Source organism: Lithobates pipiens, unplaced genomic scaffold (assembly GCF_037356315.1).
Source record: "Lithobates pipiens isolate NorthernLeopardFrog02 unplaced genomic scaffold, aLitPip1_a1.2 Scaffold_28, whole genome shotgun sequence".
In the NCBI taxonomy this organism is placed as follows: Eukaryota; Metazoa; Chordata; class Amphibia; order Anura; family Ranidae; genus Lithobates; species Lithobates pipiens.
The window spans coordinates 129,021,182-129,046,014 of NW_027507789.1; the positions used below are offsets into that span (position 1 = coordinate 129,021,182).

At 40.4% G+C, this 24,833-nt stretch overlaps 25 non-coding genes across 25 annotated transcripts; all 25 read right to left on the reverse strand.

Moving 5' to 3' along the window:
* Positions 1–305: 305 nt before the first annotated feature.
* TRNAL-UAG (transfer RNA leucine (anticodon UAG)) lies at positions 306–387 on the reverse strand. The gene has a single exon. It is a non-coding gene; the product is annotated as a tRNA-Leu (tRNA).
* A 1,541-nt stretch (positions 388–1,928) lies between these two features.
* On the reverse strand, positions 1,929–2,010 carry TRNAL-UAG (transfer RNA leucine (anticodon UAG)). Its single transcript has one exon. It is a non-coding gene; the product is annotated as a tRNA-Leu (tRNA).
* Positions 2,011–3,551: 1,541 nt separating this feature from the next.
* TRNAL-UAG (transfer RNA leucine (anticodon UAG)) lies at positions 3,552–3,633 on the reverse strand. Its single transcript has one exon. It is a non-coding gene; the product is annotated as a tRNA-Leu (tRNA).
* An 882-nt stretch (positions 3,634–4,515) lies between these two features.
* Positions 4,516–4,597, reverse strand: TRNAL-AAG (transfer RNA leucine (anticodon AAG)). Its single transcript has one exon. It is a non-coding gene; the product is annotated as a tRNA-Leu (tRNA).
* Positions 4,598–5,171: 574 nt separating this feature from the next.
* On the reverse strand, positions 5,172–5,253 carry TRNAL-UAG (transfer RNA leucine (anticodon UAG)). Its single transcript has one exon. It is a non-coding gene; the product is annotated as a tRNA-Leu (tRNA).
* Positions 5,254–6,135: 882 nt separating this feature from the next.
* On the reverse strand, positions 6,136–6,217 carry TRNAL-AAG (transfer RNA leucine (anticodon AAG)). The gene has a single exon. It is a non-coding gene; the product is annotated as a tRNA-Leu (tRNA).
* A 574-nt stretch (positions 6,218–6,791) lies between these two features.
* On the reverse strand, positions 6,792–6,873 carry TRNAL-UAG (transfer RNA leucine (anticodon UAG)). The gene has a single exon. It is a non-coding gene; the product is annotated as a tRNA-Leu (tRNA).
* Positions 6,874–8,414: 1,541 nt separating this feature from the next.
* TRNAL-UAG (transfer RNA leucine (anticodon UAG)) lies at positions 8,415–8,496 on the reverse strand. Its single transcript has one exon. It is a non-coding gene; the product is annotated as a tRNA-Leu (tRNA).
* Positions 8,497–10,037: 1,541 nt separating this feature from the next.
* Positions 10,038–10,119, reverse strand: TRNAL-UAG (transfer RNA leucine (anticodon UAG)). Its single transcript has one exon. It is a non-coding gene; the product is annotated as a tRNA-Leu (tRNA).
* Positions 10,120–11,001: 882 nt separating this feature from the next.
* On the reverse strand, positions 11,002–11,083 carry TRNAL-AAG (transfer RNA leucine (anticodon AAG)). The gene has a single exon. It is a non-coding gene; the product is annotated as a tRNA-Leu (tRNA).
* Positions 11,084–11,657: 574 nt separating this feature from the next.
* Positions 11,658–11,739, reverse strand: TRNAL-UAG (transfer RNA leucine (anticodon UAG)). Its single transcript has one exon. It is a non-coding gene; the product is annotated as a tRNA-Leu (tRNA).
* Positions 11,740–12,621: 882 nt separating this feature from the next.
* TRNAL-AAG (transfer RNA leucine (anticodon AAG)) lies at positions 12,622–12,703 on the reverse strand. Its single transcript has one exon. It is a non-coding gene; the product is annotated as a tRNA-Leu (tRNA).
* Positions 12,704–13,277: 574 nt separating this feature from the next.
* On the reverse strand, positions 13,278–13,359 carry TRNAL-UAG (transfer RNA leucine (anticodon UAG)). The gene has a single exon. It is a non-coding gene; the product is annotated as a tRNA-Leu (tRNA).
* Positions 13,360–14,241: 882 nt separating this feature from the next.
* On the reverse strand, positions 14,242–14,323 carry TRNAL-AAG (transfer RNA leucine (anticodon AAG)). The gene has a single exon. It is a non-coding gene; the product is annotated as a tRNA-Leu (tRNA).
* Positions 14,324–14,897: 574 nt separating this feature from the next.
* On the reverse strand, positions 14,898–14,979 carry TRNAL-UAG (transfer RNA leucine (anticodon UAG)). Its single transcript has one exon. It is a non-coding gene; the product is annotated as a tRNA-Leu (tRNA).
* An 882-nt stretch (positions 14,980–15,861) lies between these two features.
* On the reverse strand, positions 15,862–15,943 carry TRNAL-AAG (transfer RNA leucine (anticodon AAG)). Its single transcript has one exon. It is a non-coding gene; the product is annotated as a tRNA-Leu (tRNA).
* Positions 15,944–16,517: 574 nt separating this feature from the next.
* On the reverse strand, positions 16,518–16,599 carry TRNAL-UAG (transfer RNA leucine (anticodon UAG)). The gene has a single exon. It is a non-coding gene; the product is annotated as a tRNA-Leu (tRNA).
* Positions 16,600–17,481: 882 nt separating this feature from the next.
* Positions 17,482–17,563, reverse strand: TRNAL-AAG (transfer RNA leucine (anticodon AAG)). Its single transcript has one exon. It is a non-coding gene; the product is annotated as a tRNA-Leu (tRNA).
* Positions 17,564–18,137: 574 nt separating this feature from the next.
* TRNAL-UAG (transfer RNA leucine (anticodon UAG)) lies at positions 18,138–18,219 on the reverse strand. Its single transcript has one exon. It is a non-coding gene; the product is annotated as a tRNA-Leu (tRNA).
* Positions 18,220–19,759: 1,540 nt separating this feature from the next.
* Positions 19,760–19,841, reverse strand: TRNAL-UAG (transfer RNA leucine (anticodon UAG)). The gene has a single exon. It is a non-coding gene; the product is annotated as a tRNA-Leu (tRNA).
* A 1,541-nt stretch (positions 19,842–21,382) lies between these two features.
* On the reverse strand, positions 21,383–21,464 carry TRNAL-UAG (transfer RNA leucine (anticodon UAG)). Its single transcript has one exon. It is a non-coding gene; the product is annotated as a tRNA-Leu (tRNA).
* Positions 21,465–22,346: 882 nt separating this feature from the next.
* TRNAL-AAG (transfer RNA leucine (anticodon AAG)) lies at positions 22,347–22,428 on the reverse strand. The gene has a single exon. It is a non-coding gene; the product is annotated as a tRNA-Leu (tRNA).
* Positions 22,429–23,002: 574 nt separating this feature from the next.
* Positions 23,003–23,084, reverse strand: TRNAL-UAG (transfer RNA leucine (anticodon UAG)). Its single transcript has one exon. It is a non-coding gene; the product is annotated as a tRNA-Leu (tRNA).
* Positions 23,085–23,966: 882 nt separating this feature from the next.
* TRNAL-AAG (transfer RNA leucine (anticodon AAG)) lies at positions 23,967–24,048 on the reverse strand. The gene has a single exon. It is a non-coding gene; the product is annotated as a tRNA-Leu (tRNA).
* A 574-nt stretch (positions 24,049–24,622) lies between these two features.
* Positions 24,623–24,704, reverse strand: TRNAL-UAG (transfer RNA leucine (anticodon UAG)). Its single transcript has one exon. It is a non-coding gene; the product is annotated as a tRNA-Leu (tRNA).
* Positions 24,705–24,833: the final 129 nt, after the last annotated feature.

A 24,833-nucleotide genomic window follows, 5' to 3' on the forward strand; every position in this document is an offset into this window, starting at 1 on the left:
AAAGTGTGCCAGCTTTTCATTAGTACTGCTTGTTTTTTGGTGTCCACACTTAAAGTGTTAATGTGGAATCTAGCTTACAGGAGAGGTAATCACGTTCAGTTGGACTTGTTTTGTAACGTTGACAAGATTTCACTAGTCATCTCATCAGAAGTGTGCCCTTTTGGAAGACTTCTCAACCAAAGCATGCAATTTCCTAATGCTGCTGTTCTGAGATTCCAGTGTGTTGAGCAAGGAATGCCAGCAAAGTGCAGCAGAAACTTCAGAGACGCTTGAGCAATCAAGGATAGGCATTTGTTAAAAGAGCTTGGCAGCAGTGGGATTTGAACCCACGCCTCCAAAGAGACTGGAGCCTAAATCCAGCGCCTTAGACCGCTCGGCCATGCTACCTGTGAAAGTGCGCTTGCTAAGGACTAAAAAGAGGCATGACAGTCTACATTCCATGCTCTGCATTCATTGTTTGTATGTGACATGTACGTAACATGTATGTCATGTGTGTCATATGTATGTAACGTGTGTAACATGTATTTCATAAGTGTATGACATGTATGTAACATGCATTCAACATGTATGTCATATGTATGTATAATCTGTGTAATATGTGTGTAACACGTATGTAATATGTGTGATATGTATGCCATATGTGTATTGTGTGTCATATGTGTAACATGTATGTAACATGTGTGTACCATGCATGTCATATGCATGACATATGTGTGTAACATGTATGTAAGATATGTGCAACATGCATGTCATATGTGTGTCATATTAATGTAACATGTGTGTGACATGCATGGCATATGTGTGTAGCATGTATGTGATGTGTATGACATGTATGTTATATGTGTGTAATATGTGTAACATGCATGTGACATGTGTGTAAAATTGTGTCTAAATGGTGTGTAACATGAGTGTGACATGTATGTAACATGCATGCAACATGTATATCATATGTATGTAACATTTGTGTAATATGTGTGAACTATGTGTGTAATATGTAAGTAGCACGTGTGTCACATGTGTGTAACATGTATGTCATATGTGTGTAGTGTGTGTAGCATGTATGTAATATGTGCACAACATGCATATTATATGTATGCATCATGTATCAAACAAAACATGCAATGATTGCAGCTTTTCTAATGCTGCTAAAGCAGAGAGGTAAGTGTTTTTTGAGATTCCAGTGAGTTGGGAAAGGAACTGCAGTAAATTGCAGGAGCAAGATCAGAGAAGCTTGAGCCCTAGAGGGTAGGGATTTTTTTAAAAGGAATTTGGCAGCAGTGGTATTCGAACCCACGCCCCCAAAGAGACTGGAGCCTTAATCCAGCGCCTTAGACCGCTCGGCCATGCTCCCCATAAAAATGAACACGTTATCGACTAAAATGGGGTGGGACATTCCATGCTCTGCATTCATTGCTTGAGCTGGAGGCCTCAGAACTCTAAACTACAAGTATTCACCACTTTATCCATTATAAAAGGTAGTTGAAGTTTCACGGAGATGGCCAAGATGCCACCTTATGTGTTTCAGTCCTCTTTCTGAGGCAGCAGGTGGTGGTCACTTTACACTTGAGAGTGGACTTTGGGTGCAGCATTCTGTGGCAAGTTCACTTGGCACTCTGCTGAAAAGTGTGCCAGCTTTTCATTAGTACTGCTTGTTATTTTTTTGTGTCCACACTTAAAGTGTTAATGTGGAATCTAGCTTACAGGAGAGGTAATCACGTTCAGTTGGACTTGTTTTGTAACGTTGACAAGATTTCACTAGTCATCTCATCAGAAGTGTGCCCTTTTGGAAGACTTCTCAACCAAAGCATGCAATTTCCTAATGCTGCTGTTCTGAGATTCCAGTGTGTTGAGCAAGGAATGCCAGCAAAGTGCAGCAGAAACTTCAGAGACGCTTGAGCAATCAAGGATAGGCATTTGTTAAAAGAACTTGGCAGCAGTGGGATTTGAACCCACGCCTCCAAAGAGACTGGAGCCTAAATCCAGCGCCTTAGACCGCTCGGCCATGCTACTTGTGAGAGTGCTCTTGCTAAGGACTAAAAAGAGGCATGACAGTCTACATTCCATGCTCTGCATTCATTGTGTGTATGTGACATGTATGTAACATTTATGTCATGTGTGTCATATGTATGTAACATGTGTAACATGTATTTCATAAGTGTATGACATGTATGTAACATGCATTCAACATGTATGTCATATGTATGTATAATCTGTGTAATATGTGTGTAACACGTATGTAATATGTGTGATATGTATGCCATATGTGTATTGTGTGTCATATGTGTAACATGTATGTAACATGTGTGTACCATGCATGTCATATGCATGACATATGTGTGTAACATGTATGTAAGATATGTGCAACATGCATGTCATATGTGTGTCATATTAATGTAACATGTGTGTGACATGCATGGCATATGTGTGTAGCATGTATGTGATGTGTATGACATGTATGTTATATGTGTGTAATATGCGTAACATGCATGTGACATGTGTGTAAAATTGTGTATAAATGGTGTGTAACATGAGTGTGACATGTATGTAACATGCATGCAACATGTATATCATATGTATGTAACATTTGTGTAATATGTGTGAACTATGTGTGTAATATGTAAGTAGCACGTGTGTCACATGTGTGTAACATGTATGTCATATGTGTGTAGTGTGTGTAGCATGTATGTAATATGTGCACAACATGCATATTATATGTATGTATCATGTATCAAACAAAACATGCAATGATTGCAGCTTTTCTAATGCTGCTAAAGCAGAGAGGTAAGTGTTTTTTGAGATTCCAGTGAGTTGGGAAAGGAACTGCAGTAAATTGCAGGAGCAAGATCAGAGAAGCTTGAGCCCTAGAGGGTAGGGATTTTTTTAAAAGGAATTTGGCAGCAGTGGTATTCGAACCCACGCCCCCAAAGAGACTGGAGCCTTAATCCAGCGCCTTAGACCGCTCGGCCATGCTCCCCATAAAAATGAACACGTTATCGACTAAAATGGGGTGGGACATTCCATGCTCTGCATTCATTGCTTGAGCTGGAGGCCTCAGAACTCTAAACTACAAGTATTCACCACTTTATCCATTATAAAAGGTAGTTGAAGTTTCACGGAGATGGCCAAGATGCCACCTTATGTGTTTCAGTCCTCTTTCTGAGGCAGCAGGTGGTGGTCACTTTACACTTGAGAGTGGACTTTGGGTGCAGCATTCTGTGGCAAGTTCACTTGGCACTCTGCTGAAAAGTGTGCCAGCTTTTCATTAGTACTGCTTGTTATTTTTTTGTGTCCACACTTAAAGTGTTAATGTGGAATCTAGCTTACAGGAGAGGTAATCACGTTCAGTTGGACTTGTTTTGTAACGTTGACAAGATTTCACTAGTCATCTCATCAGAAGTGTGCCCTTTTGGAAGACTTCTCAACCAAAGCATGCAATTTCCTAATGCTGCTGTTCTGAGATTCCAGTGTGTTGAGCAAGGAATGCCAGCAAAGTGCAGCAGAAACTTCAGAGACGCTTGAGCAATCAAGGATAGGCATTTGTTAAAAGAACTTGGCAGCAGTGGGATTTGAACCCACGCCTCCAAAGAGACTGGAGCCTAAATCCAGCGCCTTAGACCGCTCGGCCATGCTACTTGTGAGAGTGCTCTTGCTAAGGACTAAAAAGAGGCATGACAGTCTACATTCCATGCTCTGCATTCATTGTGTGTATGTGACATGTATGTAACATTTATGTCATGTGTGTCATATGTATGTAACATGTGTAACATGTATTTCATAAGTGTATGACATGTATGTAACATGCATTCAACATGTATGTCATATGTATGTATAATCTGTGTAATATGTGTGTAACACGTATGTAATATGTGTGATATGTATGCCATATGTGTATTGTGTGTCATATGTGTAACATGTATGTAACATGTGTGTACCATGCATGTCATATGCATGCCATATGTGTGTAACATGTATGTAAGATATGTGCAACATGCATGTCATATGTGTGTCATATTAATGTAACATGTGTGTGACATGCATGGCATATGTGTGTAGCATGTATGTGATGTGTATGACATGTATGTTATATGTGTGTAATATGTGTAACATGCATGTGACATGTGTGTAAAATTGTGTCTAAATGGTGTGTAACATGAGTGTGACATGTATGTAACATGCATGCAACATGTATATCATATGTATGTAACATTTGTGTAATATGTGTGAACTATGTGTGTAATATGTAAGTAGCACGTGTGTCACATGTGTGTAACATGTATGTCATATGTGTGTAGTGTGTGTAGCATGTATGTAATATGTGCACAACATGCATATTATATGTATGTATCATGTATCAAACAAAACATGCAATGATTGCAGCTTTTCTAATGCTGCTAAAGCAGAGAGGTAAGTGTTTTTTGAGATTCCAGTGAGTTGGGAAAGGAACTGCAGTAAATTGCAGGAGCAAGATCAGAGAAGCTTGAGCCCTAGAGGGTAGGGATTTTGTTAAAAGGAGTTTGGCAGCAGTGGGATTCGAACCCACGCCCCCAAAGAGACTGGAGCCTTAATCCAGCGCCTTAGACCGCTCGGCCATGCTACCCATAAAAATGAACACGTTATCGACTAAAATCGGGTGGGACATTCCATGCTCTGCATTCATTGCTTGAGCTGGAGGCCTCAGAACTCTAAACTACAAGTATTCACCACTTTATCCATTATAAAAGGTAGTTGAAGTTTCACGGAGATGGCCAAGATGCCACCTTATGTGTTTCAGTCCTCTTTCTGAGGCAGCAGGTGGTGGTCACTTTACACTTGAGAGTGGACTTTGGGTGCAGCATTCTGTGGCAAGTTCACTTGGCACTCTGCTGAAAAGTGTGCCAGCTTTTCATTAGTACTGCTTGTTTTTTGGTGTCCACACTTAAAGTGTTAATGTGGAATCTAGCTTACAGGAGAGGTAATCACGTTCAGTTGGACTTGTTTTGTAACGTTGACAAGATTTCACTAGTCATCTCATCAGAAGTGTGCCCTTTTGGAAGACTTCTCAACCAAAGCATGCAATTTCCTAATGCTGCTGTTCTGAGATTCCAGTGTGTTGAGCAAGGAATGCCAGCAAAGTGCAGCAGAAACTTCAGAGACGCTTGAGCAATCAAGGATAGACATTTGTTAAAAGAGCTTGGCAGCAGTGGGATTTGAACCCACGCCTCCAAAGAGACTGGAGCCTAAATCCAGCGCCTTAGACCGCTCGGCCATGCTACCTGTGAAAGTGCTCTTGCTAAGGACTAAAAAGAGGCATGACAGTCTGCATTCCATGCTCTGCATTCATTGTTTGTATGTGACATGTACGTAACATGTATGTCATGTGTGTCATATGTATGTAACCTGTGTAACATCTATTTCATAAGTGTATGACATGTATGTAACATGCATTCAACATGTATGTCATATGTATGTATAATCTGTGTAATATGTGTGTAACACGTATGTAATATGTGTGATATGTATGCCATATGTGTATTGTGTGTCATATGTGTAACATGTATGTAACATGTGTGTACCATGCATGTCATATGCATGCCATATGTGTGTAACATGTATGTAAGATATGTGCAACATGCATGTCATATGTGTGTCATATTAATGTAACATGTGTGTGACATGCATGGCATATGTGTGTAGCATGTATGTGATGTGTATGACATGTATGTTATATGTGTGTAATATGTGTAACATGCATGTGACATGTGTGTAAAATTGTGTCTAAATGGTGTGTAACATGAGTGTGACATGTATGTAACATGCATGCAACATGTATATCATATGTATGTAACATTTGTGTAATATGTGTGAACTATGTGTGTAATATGTAAGTAGCACGTGTGTCACATGTGTGTAACATGTATGTCATATGTGTGTAGTATGTGTAGCATGTATGTAATATGTGCACAACATGCATATTATATGTATGTATCATGTATCAAACAAAACATGCAATGATTGCAGCTTTTCTAATGCTGCTAAAGCAGAGAGGTAAGTGTTTTTTGAGATTCCAGTGAGTTGGGAAAGGAACTGCAGTAAATTGCAGGAGCAAGATCAGAGAAGCTTGAGCCCTAGAGGGTAGGGATTTTGTTAAAAGGAGTTTGGCAGCAGTGGGATTCGAACCCACGCCCCCAAAGAGACTGGAGCCTTAATCCAGCGCCTTAGACCGCTCGGCCATGCTACCCATAAAAATGAACACGTTATCGACTAAAATCGGGTGGGACATTCCATGCTCTGCATTCATTGCTTGAGCTGGAGGCCTCAGAACTCTAAACTACAAGTATTCACCACTTTATCCATTATAAAAGGTAGTTGAAGTTTCACGGAGATGGCCAAGATGCCACCTTATGTGTTTCAGTCCTCTTTCTGAGGCAGCAGGTGGTGGTCACTTTACACTTGAGAGTGGACTTTGGGTGCAGCATTCTGTGGCAAGTTCACTTGGCACTCTGCTGAAAAGTGTGCCAGCTTTTCATTAGTACTGCTTGTTTTTTGGTGTCCACACTTAAAGTGTTAATGTGGAATCTAGCTTACAGGAGAGGTAATCACGTTCAGTTGGACTTGTTTTGTAACGTTGACAAGATTTCACTAGTCATCTCATCAGAAGTGTGCCCTTTTGGAAGACTTCTCAACCAAAGCATGCAATTTCCTAATGCTGCTGTTCTGAGATTCCAGTGTGTTGAGCAAGGAATGCCAGCAAAGTGCAGCAGAAACTTCAGAGACGCTTGAGCAATCAAGGATAGGCATTTGTTAAAAGAGCTTGGCAGCAGTGGGATTTGAACCCACGCCTCCAAAGAGACTGGAGCCTAAATCCAGCGCCTTAGACCGCTCGGCCATGCTACCTGTGAAAGTGCGCTTGCTAAGGACTAAAAAGAGGCATGACAGTCTACATTCCATGCTCTGCATTCATTGTTTGTATGTGACATGTACGTAACATGTATGTCATGTGTGTCATATGTATGTAACGTGTGTAACATGTATTTCATAAGTGTATGACATGTATGTAACATGCATTCAACATGTATGTCATATGTATGTATAATCTGTGTAATATGTGTGTAACACGTATGTAATATGTGTGATATGTATGCCATATGTGTATTGTGTGTCATATGTGTAACATGTATGTAACATGTGTGTACCATGCATGTCATATGCATGACATATGTGTGTAACATGTATGTAAGATATGTGCAACATGCATGTCATATGTGTGTCATATTAATGTAACATGTGTGTGACATGCATGGCATATGTGTGTAGCATGTATGTGATGTGTATGACATGTATGTTATATGTGTGTAATATGTGTAACATGCATGTGACATGTGTGTAAAATTGTGTCTAAATGGTGTGTAACATGAGTGTGACATGTATGTAACATGCATGCAACATGTATATCATATGTATGTAACATTTGTGTAATATGTGTGAACTATGTGTGTAATATGTAAGTAGCACGTGTGTCACATGTGTGTAACATGTATGTCATATGTGTGTAGTGTGTGTAGCATGTATGTAATATGTGCACAACATGCATATTATATGTATGCATCATGTATCAAACAAAACATGCAATGATTGCAGCTTTTCTAATGCTGCTAAAGCAGAGAGGTAAGTGTTTTTTGAGATTCCAGTGAGTTGGGAAAGGAACTGCAGTAAATTGCAGGAGCAAGATCAGAGAAGCTTGAGCCCTAGAGGGTAGGGATTTTTTTAAAAGGAATTTGGCAGCAGTGGTATTCGAACCCACGCCCCCAAAGAGACTGGAGCCTTAATCCAGCGCCTTAGACCGCTCGGCCATGCTCCCCATAAAAATGAACACGTTATCGACTAAAATGGGGTGGGACATTCCATGCTCTGCATTCATTGCTTGAGCTGGAGGCCTCAGAACTCTAAACTACAAGTATTCACCACTTTATCCATTATAAAAGGTAGTTGAAGTTTCACGGAGATGGCCAAGATGCCACCTTATGTGTTTCAGTCCTCTTTCTGAGGCAGCAGGTGGTGGTCACTTTACACTTGAGAGTGGACTTTGGGTGCAGCATTCTGTGGCAAGTTCACTTGGCACTCTGCTGAAAAGTGTGCCAGCTTTTCATTAGTACTGCTTGTTATTTTTTTGTGTCCACACTTAAAGTGTTAATGTGGAATCTAGCTTACAGGAGAGGTAATCACGTTCAGTTGGACTTGTTTTGTAACGTTGACAAGATTTCACTAGTCATCTCATCAGAAGTGTGCCCTTTTGGAAGACTTCTCAACCAAAGCATGCAATTTCCTAATGCTGCTGTTCTGAGATTCCAGTGTGTTGAGCAAGGAATGCCAGCAAAGTGCAGCAGAAACTTCAGAGACGCTTGAGCAATCAAGGATAGGCATTTGTTAAAAGAACTTGGCAGCAGTGGGATTTGAACCCACGCCTCCAAAGAGACTGGAGCCTAAATCCAGCGCCTTAGACCGCTCGGCCATGCTACTTGTGAGAGTGCTCTTGCTAAGGACTAAAAAGAGGCATGACAGTCTACATTCCATGCTCTGCATTCATTGTGTGTATGTGACATGTATGTAACATTTATGTCATGTGTGTCATATGTATGTAACATGTGTAACATGTATTTCATAAGTGTATGACATGTATGTAACATGCATTCAACATGTATGTCATATGTATGTATAATCTGTGTAATATGTGTGTAACACGTATGTAATATGTGTGATATGTATGCCATATGTGTATTGTGTGTCATATGTGTAACATGTATGTAACATGTGTGTACCATGCATGTCATATGCATGACATATGTGTGTAACATGTATGTAAGATATGTGCAACATGCATGTCATATGTGTGTCATATTAATGTAACATGTGTGTGACATGCATGGCATATGTGTGTAGCATGTATGTGATGTGTATGACATGTATGTTATATGTGTGTAATATGCGTAACATGCATGTGACATGTGTGTAAAATTGTGTCTAAATGGTGTGTAACATGAGTGTGACATGTATGTAACATGCATGCAACATGTATATCATATGTATGTAACATTTGTGTAATATGTGTGAACTATGTGTGTAATATGTAAGTAGCACGTGTGTCACATGTGTGTAACATGTATGTCATATGTGTGTAGTGTGTGTAGCATGTATGTAATATGTGCACAACATGCATATTATATGTATGTATCATGTATCAAACAAAACATGCAATGATTGCAGCTTTTCTAATGCTGCTAAAGCAGAGAGGTAAGTGTTTTTTGAGATTCCAGTGAGTTGGGAAAGGAACTGCAGTAAATTGCAGGAGCAAGATCAGAGAAGCTTGAGCCCTAGAGGGTAGGGATTTTTTTAAAAGGAATTTGGCAGCAGTGGTATTCGAACCCACGCCCCCAAAGAGACTGGAGCCTTAATCCAGCGCCTTAGACCGCTCGGCCATGCTCCCCATAAAAATGAACACGTTATCGACTAAAATGGGGTGGGACATTCCATGCTCTGCATTCATTGCTTGAGCTGGAGGCCTCAGAACTCTAAACTACAAGTATTCACCACTTTATCCATTATAAAAGGTAGTTGAAGTTTCACGGAGATGGCCAAGATGCCACCTTATGTGTTTCAGTCCTCTTTCTGAGGCAGCAGGTGGTGGTCACTTTACACTTGAGAGTGGACTTTGGGTGCAGCATTCTGTGGCAAGTTCACTTGGCACTCTGCTGAAAAGTGTGCCAGCTTTTCATTAGTACTGCTTGTTATTTTTTTGTGTCCACACTTAAAGTGTTAATGTGGAATCTAGCTTACAGGAGAGGTAATCACGTTCAGTTGGACTTGTTTTGTAACGTTGACAAGATTTCACTAGTCATCTCATCAGAAGTGTGCCCTTTTGGAAGACTTCTCAACCAAAGCATGCAATTTCCTAATGCTGCTGTTCTGAGATTCCAGTGTGTTGAGCAAGGAATGCCAGCAAAGTGCAGCAGAAACTTCAGAGACGCTTGAGCAATCAAGGATAGGCATTTGTTAAAAGAACTTGGCAGCAGTGGGATTTGAACCCACGCCTCCAAAGAGACTGGAGCCTAAATCCAGCGCCTTAGACCGCTCGGCCATGCTACTTGTGAGAGTGCTCTTGCTAAGGACTAAAAAGAGGCATGACAGTCTACATTCCATGCTCTGCATTCATTGTGTGTATGTGACATGTATGTAACATTTATGTCATGTGTGTCATATGTATGTAACATGTGTAACATGTATTTCATAAGTGTATGACATGTATGTAACATGCATTCAACATGTATGTCATATGTATGTATAATCTGTGTAATATGTGTGTAACACGTATGTAATATGTGTGATATGTATGCCATATGTGTATTGTGTGTCATATGTGTAACATGTATGTAACATGTGTGTACCATGCATGTCATATGCATGCCATATGTGTGTAACATGTATGTAAGATATGTGCAACATGCATGTCATATGTGTGTCATATTAATGTAACATGTGTGTGACATGCATGGCATATGTGTGTAGCATGTATGTGATGTGTATGACATGTATGTTATATGTGTGTAATATGTGTAACATGCATGTGACATGTGTGTAAAATTGTGTCTAAATGGTGTGTAACATGAGTGTGACATGTATGTAACATGCATGCAACATGTATATCATATGTATGTAACATTTGTGTAATATGTGTGAACTATGTGTGTAATATGTAAGTAGCACGTGTGTCACATGTGTGTAACATGTATGTCATATGTGTGTAGTGTGTGTAGCATGTATGTAATATGTGCACAACATGCATATTATATGTATGTATCATGTATCAAACAAAACATGCAATGATTGCAGCTTTTCTAATGCTGCTAAAGCAGAGAGGTAAGTGTTTTTTGAGATTCCAGTGAGTTGGGAAAGGAACTGCAGTAAATTGCAGGAGCAAGATCAGAGAAGCTTGAGCCCTAGAGGGTAGGGATTTTGTTAAAAGGAGTTTGGCAGCAGTGGGATTCGAACCCACGCCCCCAAAGAGACTGGAGCCTTAATCCAGCGCCTTAGACCGCTCGGCCATGCTACCCATAAAAATGAACACGTTATCGACTAAAATCGGGTGGGACATTCCATGCTCTGCATTCATTGCTTGAGCTGGAGGCCTCAGAACTCTAAACTACAAGTATTCACCACTTTATCCATTATAAAAGGTAGTTGAAGTTTCACGGAGATGGCCAAGATGCCACCTTATGTGTTTCAGTCCTCTTTCTGAGGCAGCAGGTGGTGGTCACTTTACACTTGAGAGTGGACTTTGGGTGCAGCATTCTGTGGCAAGTTCACTTGGCACTCTGCTGAAAAGTGTGCCAGCTTTTCATTAGTACTGCTTGTTTTTTGGTGTCCACACTTAAAGTGTTAATGTGGAATCTAGCTTACAGGAGAGGTAATCACGTTCAGTTGGACTTGTTTTGTAACGTTGACAAGATTTCACTAGTCATCTCATCAGAAGTGTGCCCTTTTGGAAGACTTCTCAACCAAAGCATGCAATTTCCTAATGCTGCTGTTCTGAGATTCCAGTGTGTTGAGCAAGGAATGCCAGCAAAGTGCAGCAGAAACTTCAGAGACGCTTGAGCAATCAAGGATAGGCATTTGTTAAAAGAGCTTGGCAGCAGTGGGATTTGAACCCACGCCTCCAAAGAGACTGGAGCCTAAATCCAGCGCCTTAGACCGCTCGGCCATGCTACCTGTGAAAGTGCTCTTGCTAAGGACTAAAAAGAGGCATGACAGTCTACATTCCATGCTCTGCATTCATTGTTTGTATGTGACATGTGCGTAACATGTATGTCATGTGTGTCATATGTATGTAACGTGTGTAACATCTATTTCATAAGTGTATGACATGTATGTAACATGCATTCAACATGTATGTCATATGTATGTATAATCTGTGTAATATGTGTGTAACACGTATGTAATATGTGTGATATGTATGCCATATGTGTATTGTGTGTCATATGTGTAACATGTATGTAACATGTGTGTACCATGCATGTCATATGCATGCCATATGTGTGTAACATGTATGTAAGATATGTGCAACATGCATGTCATATGTGTGTCATATTAATGTAACATGTGTGTGACATGCATGGCATATGTGTGTAGCATGTATGTGATGTGTATGACATGTATGTTATATGTGTGTAATATGTGTAACATGCATGTGACATGTGTGTAAAATTGTGTCTAAATGGTGTGTAACATGAGTGTGACATGTATGTAACATGCATGCAACATGTATATCATATGTATGTAACATTTGTGTAATATGTGTGAACTATGTGTGTAATATGTAAGTAGCACGTGTGTCACATGTGTGTAACATGTATGTCATATGTGTGTAGTGTGTGTAGCATGTATGTAATATGTGCACAACATGCATATTATATGTATGTATCATGTATCAAACAAAACATGCAATGATTGCAGCTTTTCTAATGCTGCTAAAGCAGAGAGGTAAGTGTTTTTTGAGATTCCAGTGAGTTGGGAAAGGAACTGCAGTAAATTGCAGGAGCAAGATCAGAGAAGCTTGAGCCCTAGAGGGTAGGGATTTTGTTAAAAGGAGTTTGGCAGCAGTGGGATTCGAACCCACGCCCCCAAAGAGACTGGAGCCTTAATCCAGCGCCTTAGACCGCTCGGCCATGCTACCCATAAAAATGAACACGTTATCGACTAAAATCAGGTGGGACATTCCATGCTCTGCATTCATTGCTTGAGCTGGAGGCCTCAGAACTCTAAACTACAAGTATTCACCACTTTATCCATTATAAAAGGTAGTTGAAGTTTCACGGAGATGGCCAAGATGCCACCTTATGTGTTTCAGTCCTCTTTCTGAGGCAGCAGGTGGTGGTCACTTTACACTTGAGAGTGGACTTTGGGTGCAGCATTCTGTGGCAAGTTCACTTGGCACTCTGCTGAAAAGTGTGCCAGCTTTTCATTAGTACTGCTTGTTTTTTGGTGTCCACACTTAAAGTGTTAATGTGGAATCTAGCTTACAGGAGAGGTAATCACGTTCAGTTGGACTTGTTTTGTAACGTTGACAAGATTTCACTAGTCATCTCATCAAAAGTGTGCCCTTTTGGAAGACTTCTCAACCAAAGCATGCAATTTCCTAATGCTGCTGTTCTGAGATTCCAGTGTGTTGAGCAAGGAATGCCAGCAAAGTGCAGCAGAAACTTCAGAGACGCTTGAGCAATCAAGGATAGGCATTTGTTACAAGAGCTTGGCAGCAGTGGGATTTGAACCCACGCCTCCAAAGAGACTGGAGCCTAAATCCAGCGCCTTAGACCGCTCGGCCATGCTACTTGTGAAAGTGCTCTTGCTAAGGACTAAAAAGAGGCATGACAGTCTACATTCCATGCTCTGCATTCATTGTTTGTATGTGACATGTACGTAACATGTATGCCATGTGTGTCATATGTATGTAACGTGTGTAACATGTATTTCATAAGTGTATGACATGTATGTAACATGCATTCAACATGTATGTCATATGTATGTATAATCTGTGTAATATGTGTGTAACACGTATGTAATATGTGTGATATGTATGCCATATGTGTATTGTGTGTCATATGTGTAACATGTATGTAACATGTGTGTACCATGCATGTCATATGCATGCCATATGTGTGTAACATGTATGTAAGATATGTGCAACATGCATGTCATATGTGTGTCATATTAATGTAACATGTGTGTGACATGCATGGCATATGTGTGTAGCATGTATGTGATGTGTATGACATGTATGTTATATGTGTGTAATATGTGTAACATGCATGTGACATGTGTGTAAAATTGTGTCTAAATGGTGTGTAACATGAGTGTGACATGTATGTAACATGCATGCAACATGTATATCATATGTATGTAACATTTGTGTAATATGTGTGAACTATGTGTGTAATATGTAAGTAGCACGTGTGTCACATGTGTGTAACATGTATGTCATATGTGTGTAGTGTGTGTAGCATGTATGTAATATGTGCACAACATGCATATTATATGTATGTATCATGTATCAAACAAAACATGCAATGATTGCAGCTTTTCTAATGCTGCTAAAGCAGAGAGGTAAGTGTTTTTTGAGATTCCGGTGAGTTGGGAAAGGAACTGCAGTAAATTGCAGGAGCAAGATCAGAGAAGCTTGAGCCCTAGAGGGTAGGGATTTTGTTAAAAGGAGTTTGGCAGCAGTGGGATTCGAACCCACGCCCCCAAAGAGACTGGAGCCTTAATCCAGCGCCTTAGAGCGCTCGGCCATGCTACCCATAAAAATGAACACGTTATCGACTAAAATGGGGTGGGACATTCCATGCTCTGCATTCATTGCTTGAGCTGGAGGCCTCAGAACTCTAAACTACAAGTATTCACCACTTTATCCATTATAAAAGGTAGTTGAAGTTTCACGGAGATGGCCAAGATGCCACCTTATGTGTTTCAGTCCTCTTTCTGAGGCAGCAGGTGGTGGTCACTTTACACTTGAGAGTGGACTTTGGGTGCAGCATTCTGTGGCAAGTTCACTTGGCACTCTGCTGAAAAGTGTGCCAGCTTTTCATTAGTACTGCTTGTTTTTTGGTGTCCACACTTAAAGTGTTAATGTGGAATCTAGCTTACAGGAGAGGTAATCACGTTCAGTTGGACTTGTTTTGTAACGTTGACAAGATTTCACTAGTCATCTCATCAGAAGTGTGCCCTTTTGGAAGACTTCTCAACCAAAGCATGCAATTTCCTAATGCTGCTGTTCTGAGATTCCAGTGTGTTGAGCAAGGAATGCCAGCAAAGTGCAGCAGAAACTTCAGAGACGCTTGAGCAATCAAGGATAGGCATTTGTTAAAAGAGCTTGGCAGCAGTGGGATTTGAACCCACGCCTCCAAAGAGACTGGAGCCTAAATCCAGTGCCTTAGACCGCTCGGCCATGCTACCTGTGAAAGTGCTCTTGCTAAGGACTAAAAAGAGGCATGACAGTCTACATTCCATGCTCTGCATTCATTGTGTGTATGTGACATGTACGTAACATGTATGTCATGTGTGTCATATGTATGTAACGTGTGTAACATGTATTTCATAAGTGTATGACATGTATGTAACATGCATTCAACATGTATGTCATATGTATGTATAATCTGTGTAATATGTGTGTAACACGTATGTAATATGTGTGATATGTATGCCATATGTGTATTGTGTGTCATATGTGTAACATGTATGTAACATGTGTGTACCATGCATGTCATATGCATGCCATATGTGTGTAACATGTATGTAAGATATGTGCAACATGCATGTCATATGTGTGTCATATTAATGTAACATGTGTGTGACATGCATGGCATATGTGTGTAGCATGTATGTGATGTGTATGACATGTATGTTATATGTGTGTAATATGTGTAACATGCATGTGACATGTGTGTAAAATTGTGTCTAAATGGTGTGTAACATGAGTGTGACATGTATGTAACATGCATGCAACATGTATATCATATGTATGTAACATTTGTGTAATATGTGTGAACTATGTGTGTAATATGTAAAAAGCACGTGTGTCACATGTGTGTAACATGTATGTCATATGTGTGTAGTGTGTGTAGCATGTATGTAATATGTGCACAACATGCATATTATATGTATGTATCATGTATCAAACAAAACATGCAATGATTGCAGCTTTTCTAATGCTGCTAAAGCAGAGAGGTAAGTGTTTTTTGAGATTCCAGTGAGTTGGGAAGGGAACTGCAGTAAATTGCAGGAGCAAGATCAGAGAAGCTTGAGCCCTAGAGGGTAGGGATTTTGTTAAAAGGAGTTTGGCAGCAGTGGGATTCGAACCCACGCCCCCAAAGAGACTGGAGCCTTAATCCAGCGCCTTAGACCGCTCGGCCATGCTACCCATAAAAATGAACACGTTATCGACTAAAATCGGGTGGGACATTCCATGCTCTGCATTCATTGCTTGAGCTGGAGGCCTCAGAACTCTAAACTACAAGTATTCACCACTTTATCCATTATAAAAGGTAGTTGAAGTTTCACGGAGATGGCCAAGATGCCACCTTATGTGTTTCAGTCCTCTTTCTGAGGCAGCAGGTGGTGGTCACTTTACACTTGAGAGTGGACTTTGGGTGCAGCATTCTGTGGCAAGTTTACTTGGCACTCTGCTGAAAAGTGTGCCAGCTTTTCATTAGTACTGCTTGTTTTTTGGTGTCCACACTTAAAGTGTTAATGTGGAATCTAGCTTACAGGAGAGGTAATCACGTTCAGTTGGACTTGTTTTGTAACGTTGACAAGATTTCACTAGTCATCTCATCAGAAGTGTGCCCTTTTGGAAGACTTCTCAACCAAAGCATGCAATTTCCTAATGCTGCTGTTCTGAGATTCCAGTGTGTTGAGCAAGGAATGCCAGCAAAGTGCAGCAGAAACTTCAGAGACGCTTGAGCAATCAAGGATAGACATTTGTTAAAAGAGCTTGGCAGCAGTGGGATTTGAACCCACGCCTCCAAAGAGACTGGAGCCTAAATCCAGCGCCTTAGACCGCTCGGCCATGCTACCTGTGAAAGTGCTCTTGCTAAGGACTAAAAAGAGGCATGACAGTCTGCATTCCATGCTCTGCATTCATTGTTTGTATGTGACATGTACGTAACATGTATGTCATGTGTGTCATATGTATGTAACCTGTGTAACATCTATTTCATAAGTGTATGACATGTATGTAACATGCATTCAACATGTATGTCATATGTATGTATAATCTGTGTAATATGTGTGTAACACGTATGTAATATGTGTGATATGTATGCCATATGTGTATTGTGTGTCATATGTGTAACATGTATGTAACATGTGTGTACCATGCATGTCATATGCATGCCATATGTGTGTAACATGTATGTAAGATATGTGCAACATGCATGTCATATGTGTGTCATATTAATGTAACATGTGTGTGACATGCATGGCATATGTGTGTAGCATGTATGTGATGTGTATGACATGTATGTTATATGTGTGTAATATGTGTAACATGCATGTGACATGTGTGTAAAATTGTGTCTAAATGGTGTGTAACATGAGTGTGACATGTATGTAACATGCATGCAACATGTATATCATATGTATGTAACATTTGTGTAATATGTGTGAACTATGTGTGTAATATGTAAGTAGCACGTGTGTCACATGTGTGTAACATGTATGTCATATGTGTGTAGTATGTGTAGCATGTATGTAATATGTGCACAACATGCATATTATATGTATGTATCATGTATCAAACAAAACATGCAATGATTGCAGCTTTTCTAATGCTGCTAAAGCAGAGAGGTAAGTGTTTTTTGAGATTCCAGTGAGTTGGGAAAGGAACTGCAGTAAATTGCAGGAGCAAGATCAGAGAAGCTTGAGCCCTAGAGGGTAGGGATTTTGTTAAAAGGAGTTTGGCAGCAGTGGGATTCGAACCCACGCCCCCAAAGAGACTGGAGCCTTAATCCAGCGCCTTAGACCGCTCGGCCATGCTACCCATAAAAATGAACACGTTATCGACTAAAATCGGGTGGGACATTCCATGCTCTGCATTCATTGCTTGAGCTGGAGGCCTCAGAACTCTAAACTACAAGTATTCACCACTTTATCCATTATAAAAGGTAGTTGAAGTTTCACGGAGATGGCCAAGATGCCACCTTATGTGTTTCAGTCCTCTTTCTGAGGCAGCAGGTGGTGGTCACTTTACACTTGAGAGTGGACTTTGGGTGCAGCATTCTGTGGCAAGTTCACTTGGCACTCTGCTGAAAAGTGTGCCAGCTTTTCATTAGTACTGCTTGTTTTTTGGTGTCCACACTTAAAGTGTTAATGTGGAATCTAGCTTACAGGAGAGGTAATCACGTTCAGTTGGACTTGTTTTGTAACGTTGACAAGATTTCACTAGTCATCTCATCAGAAGTGTGCCCTTTTGGAAGACTTCTCAACCAAAGCATGCAATTTCCTAATGCTGCTGTTCTGAGATTCCAGTGTGTTGAGCAAGGAATGCCAGCAAAGTGCAGCAGAAACTTCAGAGACGCTTGAGCAATCAAGGATAGGCATTTGTTAAAAGAGCTTGGCAGCAGTGGGATTTGAACCCACGCCTCCAAAGAGACTGGAGCCTAAATCCAGCGCCTTAGACCGCTCGGCCATGCTACCTGTGAAAGTGCGCTTGCTAAGGACTAAAAAGAGGCATGACAGTCTACATTCCATGCTCTGCATTCATTGTTTGTATGTGACATGTACGTAACATGTATGTCATGTGTGTCATATGTATGTAACGTGTGTAACATGTATTTCATAAGTGTATGACATGTATGTAACATGCATTCAACATGTATGTCATATGTATGTATAATCTGTGTAATATGTGTGTAACACGTATGTAATATGTGTGATATGTATGCCATATGTGTATTGTGTGTCATATGTGTAACATGTATGTAACATGTGTGTACCATGCATGTCATATGCATGACATATGTGTGTAACATGTATGTAAGATATGTGCAACATGCATGTCATATGTGTGTCATATTAATGTAACATGTGTGTGACATGCATGGCATATGTGTGTAGCATGTATGTGATGTGTATGACATGTATGTTATATGTGTGTAATATGTGTAACATGCATGTGACATGTGTGTAAAATTGTGTCTAAATGGTGTGTAACATGAGTGTGACATGTATGTAACATGCATGCAACATGTATATCATATGTATGTAACATTTGTGTAATATGTGTGAACTATGTGTGTAATATGTAAGTAGCACGTGTGTCACATGTGTGTAACATGTATGTCATATGTGTGTAGTGTGTGTAGCATGTATGTAATATGTGCACAACATGCATATTATATGTATGCATCATGTATCAAACAAAACATGCAATGATTGCAGCTTTTCTAATGCTGCTAAAGCAGAGAGGTAAGTGTTTTTTGAGATTCCAGTGAGTTGGGAAAGGAACTGCAGTAAATTGCAGGAGCAAGATCAGAGAAGCTTGAGCCCTAGAGGGTAGGGATTTTTTTAAAAGGAATTTGGCAGCAGTGGTATTCGAACCCACGCCCCCAAAGAGACTGGAGCCTTAATCCAGCGCCTTAGACCGCTCGGCCATGCTACCCATAAAAATGAACACGTTATCGACTAAAATCGGGTGGGACATTCCATGCTCTGCATTCATTGCTTGAGCTGGAGGCCTCAGAACTCTAAACTACAAGTATTCACCACTTTATCCATTATAAAAGGTAGTTGAAGTTTCACGGAGATGGCCAAGATGCCACCTTATGTGTTTCAGTCCTCTTTCTGAGGCAGCAGGTGGTGGTCACTTTACACTTGAGAGTGGACTTTGGGTGCAGCATTCTGTGGCAAGTTCACTTGGCACTCTGCTGAAAAGTGTGCCAGCTTTTCATTAGTACTGCTTGTTTTTTTTTGTGTCCACACTTAAAGTGTTAATGTGGAATCTAGCTTACAGGAGAGGTAATCACGTTCAGTTGGACTTGTTTTGTAACGTTGACAAGATTTCACTAGTCATCTCATCAGAAGTGTGCCCTTTTGGAAGACTTCTCAACCAAAGCATGCAATTTCCTAATGCTGCTGTTCTGAGATTCCAGTGTGTTGAGCAAGGAATGCCAGCAAAGTGCAGCAGAAACTTCAGAGACGCTTGAGCAATCAAGGATAGGCATTTGTTAAAAGAACTTGGCAGCAGTGGGATTTGAACCCACGCCTCCAAAGAGACTGGAGCCTAAATCCAGCGCCTTAGACCGCTCGGCCATGCTACTTGTGAGAGTGCTCTTGCTAAGGACTAAAAAGAGGCATGACAGTCTACATTCCATGCTCTGCATTCATTGTGTGTATGTGACATGTATGTAACATTTATGTCATGTGTGTCATATGTATGTAACATGTGTAACATGTATTTCATAAGTGTATGACATGTATGTAACATGCATTCAACATGTATGTCATATGTATGTATAATCTGTGTAATATGTGTGTAACACGTATGTAATATGTGTGATATGTATGCCATATGTGTATTGTGTGTCATATGTGTAACATGTATGTAACATGTGTGTACCATGCATGTCATATGCATGACATATGTGTGTAACATGTATGTAAGATATGTGCAACATGCATGTCATATGTGTGTCATATTAATGTAACATGTGTGTGACATGCATGACATATGTGTGTAGCATGTATGTGATGTGTATGACATGTATGTTATATGTGTGTAATATGCGTAACATGCATGTGACATGTGTGTAAAATTGTGTCTAAATGGTGTGTAACATGAGTGTGACATGTATGTAACATGCATGCAACATGTATATCATATGTATGTAACATTTGTGTAATATGTGTGAACTATGTGTGTAATATGTAAGTAGCACGTGTGTCACATGTGTGTAACATGTATGTCATATGTGTGTAGTGTGTGTAGCATGTATGTAATATGTGCACAACATGCATATTATATGTATGTATCATGTATCAAACAAAACATGCAATGATTGCAGCTTTTCTAATGCTGCTAAAGCAGAGAGGTAAGTGTTTTTTGAGATTCCAGTGAGTTGGGAAAGGAACTGCAGTAAATTGCAGGAGCAAGATCAGAGAAGCTTGAGCCCTAGAGGGTAGGGATTTTTTTAAAAGGAATTTGGCAGCAGTGGTATTCGAACCCACGCCCCCAAAGAGACTGGAGCCTTAATCCAGCGCCTTAGACCGCTCGGCCATGCTCCCCATAAAAATGAACACGTTATCGACTAAAATGGGGTGGGACATTCCATGCTCTGCATTCATTGCTTGAGCTGGAGGCCTCAGAACTCTAAACTACAAGTATTCACCACTTTATCCATTATAAAAGGTAGTTGAAGTTTCACGGAGATGGCCAAGATGCCACCTTATGTGTTTCAGTCCTCTTTCTGAGGCAGCAGGTGGTGGTCACTTTACACTTGAGAGTGGACTTTGGGTGCAGCATTCTGTGGCAAGTTCACTTGGCACTCTGCTGAAAAGTGTGCCAGCTTTTCATTAGTACTGCTTGTTATTTTTTTGTGTCCACACTTAAAGTGTTAATGTGGAATCTAGCTTACAGGAGAGGTAATCACGTTCAGTTGGACTTGTTTTGTAACGTTGACAAGATTTCACTAGTCATCTCATCAGAAGTGTGCCCTTTTGGAAGACTTCTCAACCAAAGCATGCAATTTCCTAATGCTGCTGTTCTGAGATTCCAGTGTGTTGAGCAAGGAATGCCAGCAAAGTGCAGCAGAAACTTCAGAGACGCTTGAGCAATCAAGGATAGGCATTTGTTAAAAGAACTTGGCAGCAGTGGGATTTGAACCCACGCCTCCAAAGAGACTGGAGCCTAAATCCAGCGCCTTAGACCGCTCGGCCATGCTACTTGTGAGAGTGCTCTTGCTAAGGACTAAAAAGAGGCATGACAGTCTACATTCCATGCTCTGCATTCATTGTGTGTATGTGACATGTATGTAACATTTATGTCATGTGTGTCATATGTATGTAACATGTGTAACATGTATTTCATAAGTGTATGACATGTATGTAACATGCATTCAACATGTATGTCATATGTATGTATAATCTGTGTAATATGTGTGTAACACGTATGTAATATGTGTGATATGTATGCCATATGTGTATTGTGTGTCATATGTGTAACATGTATGTAACATGTGTGTACCATGCATGTCATATGCATGCCATATGTGTGTAACATGTATGTAAGATATGTGCAACATGCATGTCATATGTGTGTCATATTAATGTAACATGTGTGTGACATGCATGGCATATGTGTGTAGCATGTATGTGATGTGTATGACATGTATGTTATATGTGTGTAATATGTGTAACATGCATGTGACATGTGTGTAAAATTGTGTCTAAATGGTGTGTAACATGAGTGTGACATGTATGTAACATGCATGCAACATGTATATCATATGTATGTAACATTTGTGTAATATGTGTGAACTATGTGTGTAATATGTAAGTAGCACGTGTGTCACATGTGTGTAACATGTATGTCATATGTGTGTAGTGTGTGTAGCATGTATGTAATATGTGCACAACATGCATATTATATGTATGTATCATGTATCAAACAAAACATGCAATGATTGCAGCTTTTCTAATGCTGCTAAAGCAGAGAGGTAAGTGTTTTTTGAGATTCCAGTGAGTTGGGAAAGGAACTGCAGTAAATTGCAGGAGCAAGATCAGAGAAGCTTGAGCCCTAGAGGGTAGGGATTTTGTTAAAAGGAGTTTGGCAGCAGTGGGATTCGAACCCACGCCCCCAAAGAGACTGGAGCCTTAATCCAGCGCCTTAGACCGCTCGGCCATGCTACCCATAAAAATGAACACGTTATCGACTAAAATCGGGTGGGACATTCCATGCTCTGCATTCATTGCTTGAGCTGGAGGCCTCAGAACTCTAAACTACAAGTATTCACCACTTTATCCATTATAAAAGGTAGTTGAAGTTTCACGGAGATGGCCAAGATGCCACCTTATGTGTTTCAGTCCTCTTTCTGAGGCAGCAGGTGGTGGTCACTTTACACTTGAGAGTGGACTTTGGGTGCAGCATTCTGTGGCAAGTTCACTTGGCACTCTGCTGAAAAGTGTGCCAGCTTTTCATTAGTACTGCTTGTTTTTTGGTGTCCACACTTAAAGTGTTAATGTGGAATCTAGCTTACAGGAGAGGTAATCACGTTCAGTTGGACTTGTTTTGTAACGTTGACAAGATTTCACTAGTCATCTCATCAGAAGTGTGCCCTTTTGGAAGACTTCTCAACCAAAGCATGCAATTTCCTAATGCTGCTGTTCTGAGATTCCAGTGTGTTGAGCAAGGAATGCCAGCAAAGTGCAGCAGAAACTTCAGAGACGCTTGAGCAATCAAGGATAGGCATTTGTTAAAAGAGCTTGGCAGCAGTGGGATTTGAACCCACGCCTCCAAAGAGACTGGAGCCTAAATCCAGCGCCTTAGACCGCTCGGCCATGCTACCTGTGAAAGTGCTCTTGCTAAGGACTAAAAAGAGGCATGACAGTCTACATTCCATGCTCTGCATTCATTGTTTGTATGTGACATGTGCGTAACATGTATGTCATGTGTGTCATATGTATGTAACGTGTGTAACATCTATTTCATAAGTGTATGACATGTATGTAACATGCATTCAACATGTATGTCATATGTATGTATAATCTGTGTAATATGTGTGTAACACGTATGTAATATGTGTGATATGTATGCCATATGTGTATTGTGTGTCATATGTGTAACATGTATGTAACATGTGTGTACCATGCATGTCATATGCATGCCATATGTGTGTAACATGTATGTAAGATATGTGCAACATGCATGTCATATGTGTGTCATATTAATGTAACATGTGTGTGACATGCATGGCATATGTGTGTAGCATGTATGTGATGTGTATGACATGTATGTTATATGTGTGTAATATGTGTAACATGCATGTGACATGTGTGTAAAATTGTGTCTAAATGGTGTGTAACATGAGTGTGACATGTATGTAACATGCATGCAACATGTATATCATATGTATGTAACATTTGTGTAATATGTGTGAACTATGTGTGTAATATGTAAGTAGCACGTGTGTCACATGTGTGTAACATGTATGTCATATGTGTGTAGTGTGTGTAGCATGTATGTAATATGTGCACAACATGCATATTATATGTATGTATCATGTATCAAACAAAACATGCAATGATTGCAGCTTTTCTAATGCTGCTAAAGCAGAGAGGTAAGTGTTTTTTGAGATTCCAGTGAGTTGGGAAAGGAACTGCAGTAAATTGCAGGAGCAAGATCAGAGAAGCTTGAGCCCTAGAGGGTAGGGATTTTGTTAAAAGGAGTTTGGCAGCAGTGGGATTCGAACCCACGCCCCCAAAGAGACTGGAGCCTTAATCCAGCGCCTTAGACCGCTCGGCCATGCTACCCATAAAAATGAACACGTTATCGACTAAAATCAGGTGGGACATTCCATGCTCTGCATTCATTGCTTGAGCTGGAGGCCTCAGAACTCTAAACTACAAGTATTCACCACTTTATCCATTATAAAAGGTAGTTGAAGTTTCACGGAGATGGCCAAGATGCCACCTTATGTGTTTCAGTCCTCTTTCTGAGGCAGCAGGTGGTGGTCACTTTACACTTGAGAGTGGACTTTGGGTGCAGCATTCTGTGGCAAGTTCACTTGGCACTCTGCTGAAAAGTGTGCCAGCTTTTCATTAGTACTGCTTGTTTTTTGGTGTCCACACTTAAAGTGTTAATGTGGAATCTAGCTTACAGGAGAGGTAATCACGTTCAGTTGGACTTGTTTTGTAACGTTGACAAGATTTCACTAGTCATCTCATCAAAAGTGTGCCCTTTTGGAAGACTTCTCAACCAAAGCATGCAATTTCCTAATGCTGCTGTTCTGAGATTCCAGTGTGTTGAGCAAAGAATGCCAGCAAAGTGCAGCAGAAACTTCAGAGACGCTTGAGCAATCAAGGATAGGCATTTGTTACAAGAGCTTGGCAGCAGTGGGATTTGAACCCACGCCTCCAAAGAGACTGGAGCCTAAATCCAGCGCCTTAGACCGCTCGGCCATGCTACTTGTGAAAGTGCTCTTGCTAAGGACTAAAAAGAGGCATGACAGTCTACATTCCATGCTCTGCATTCATTGTTTGTATGTGACATGTACGTAACATGTATGCCATGTGTGTCATATGTATGTAACGTGTGT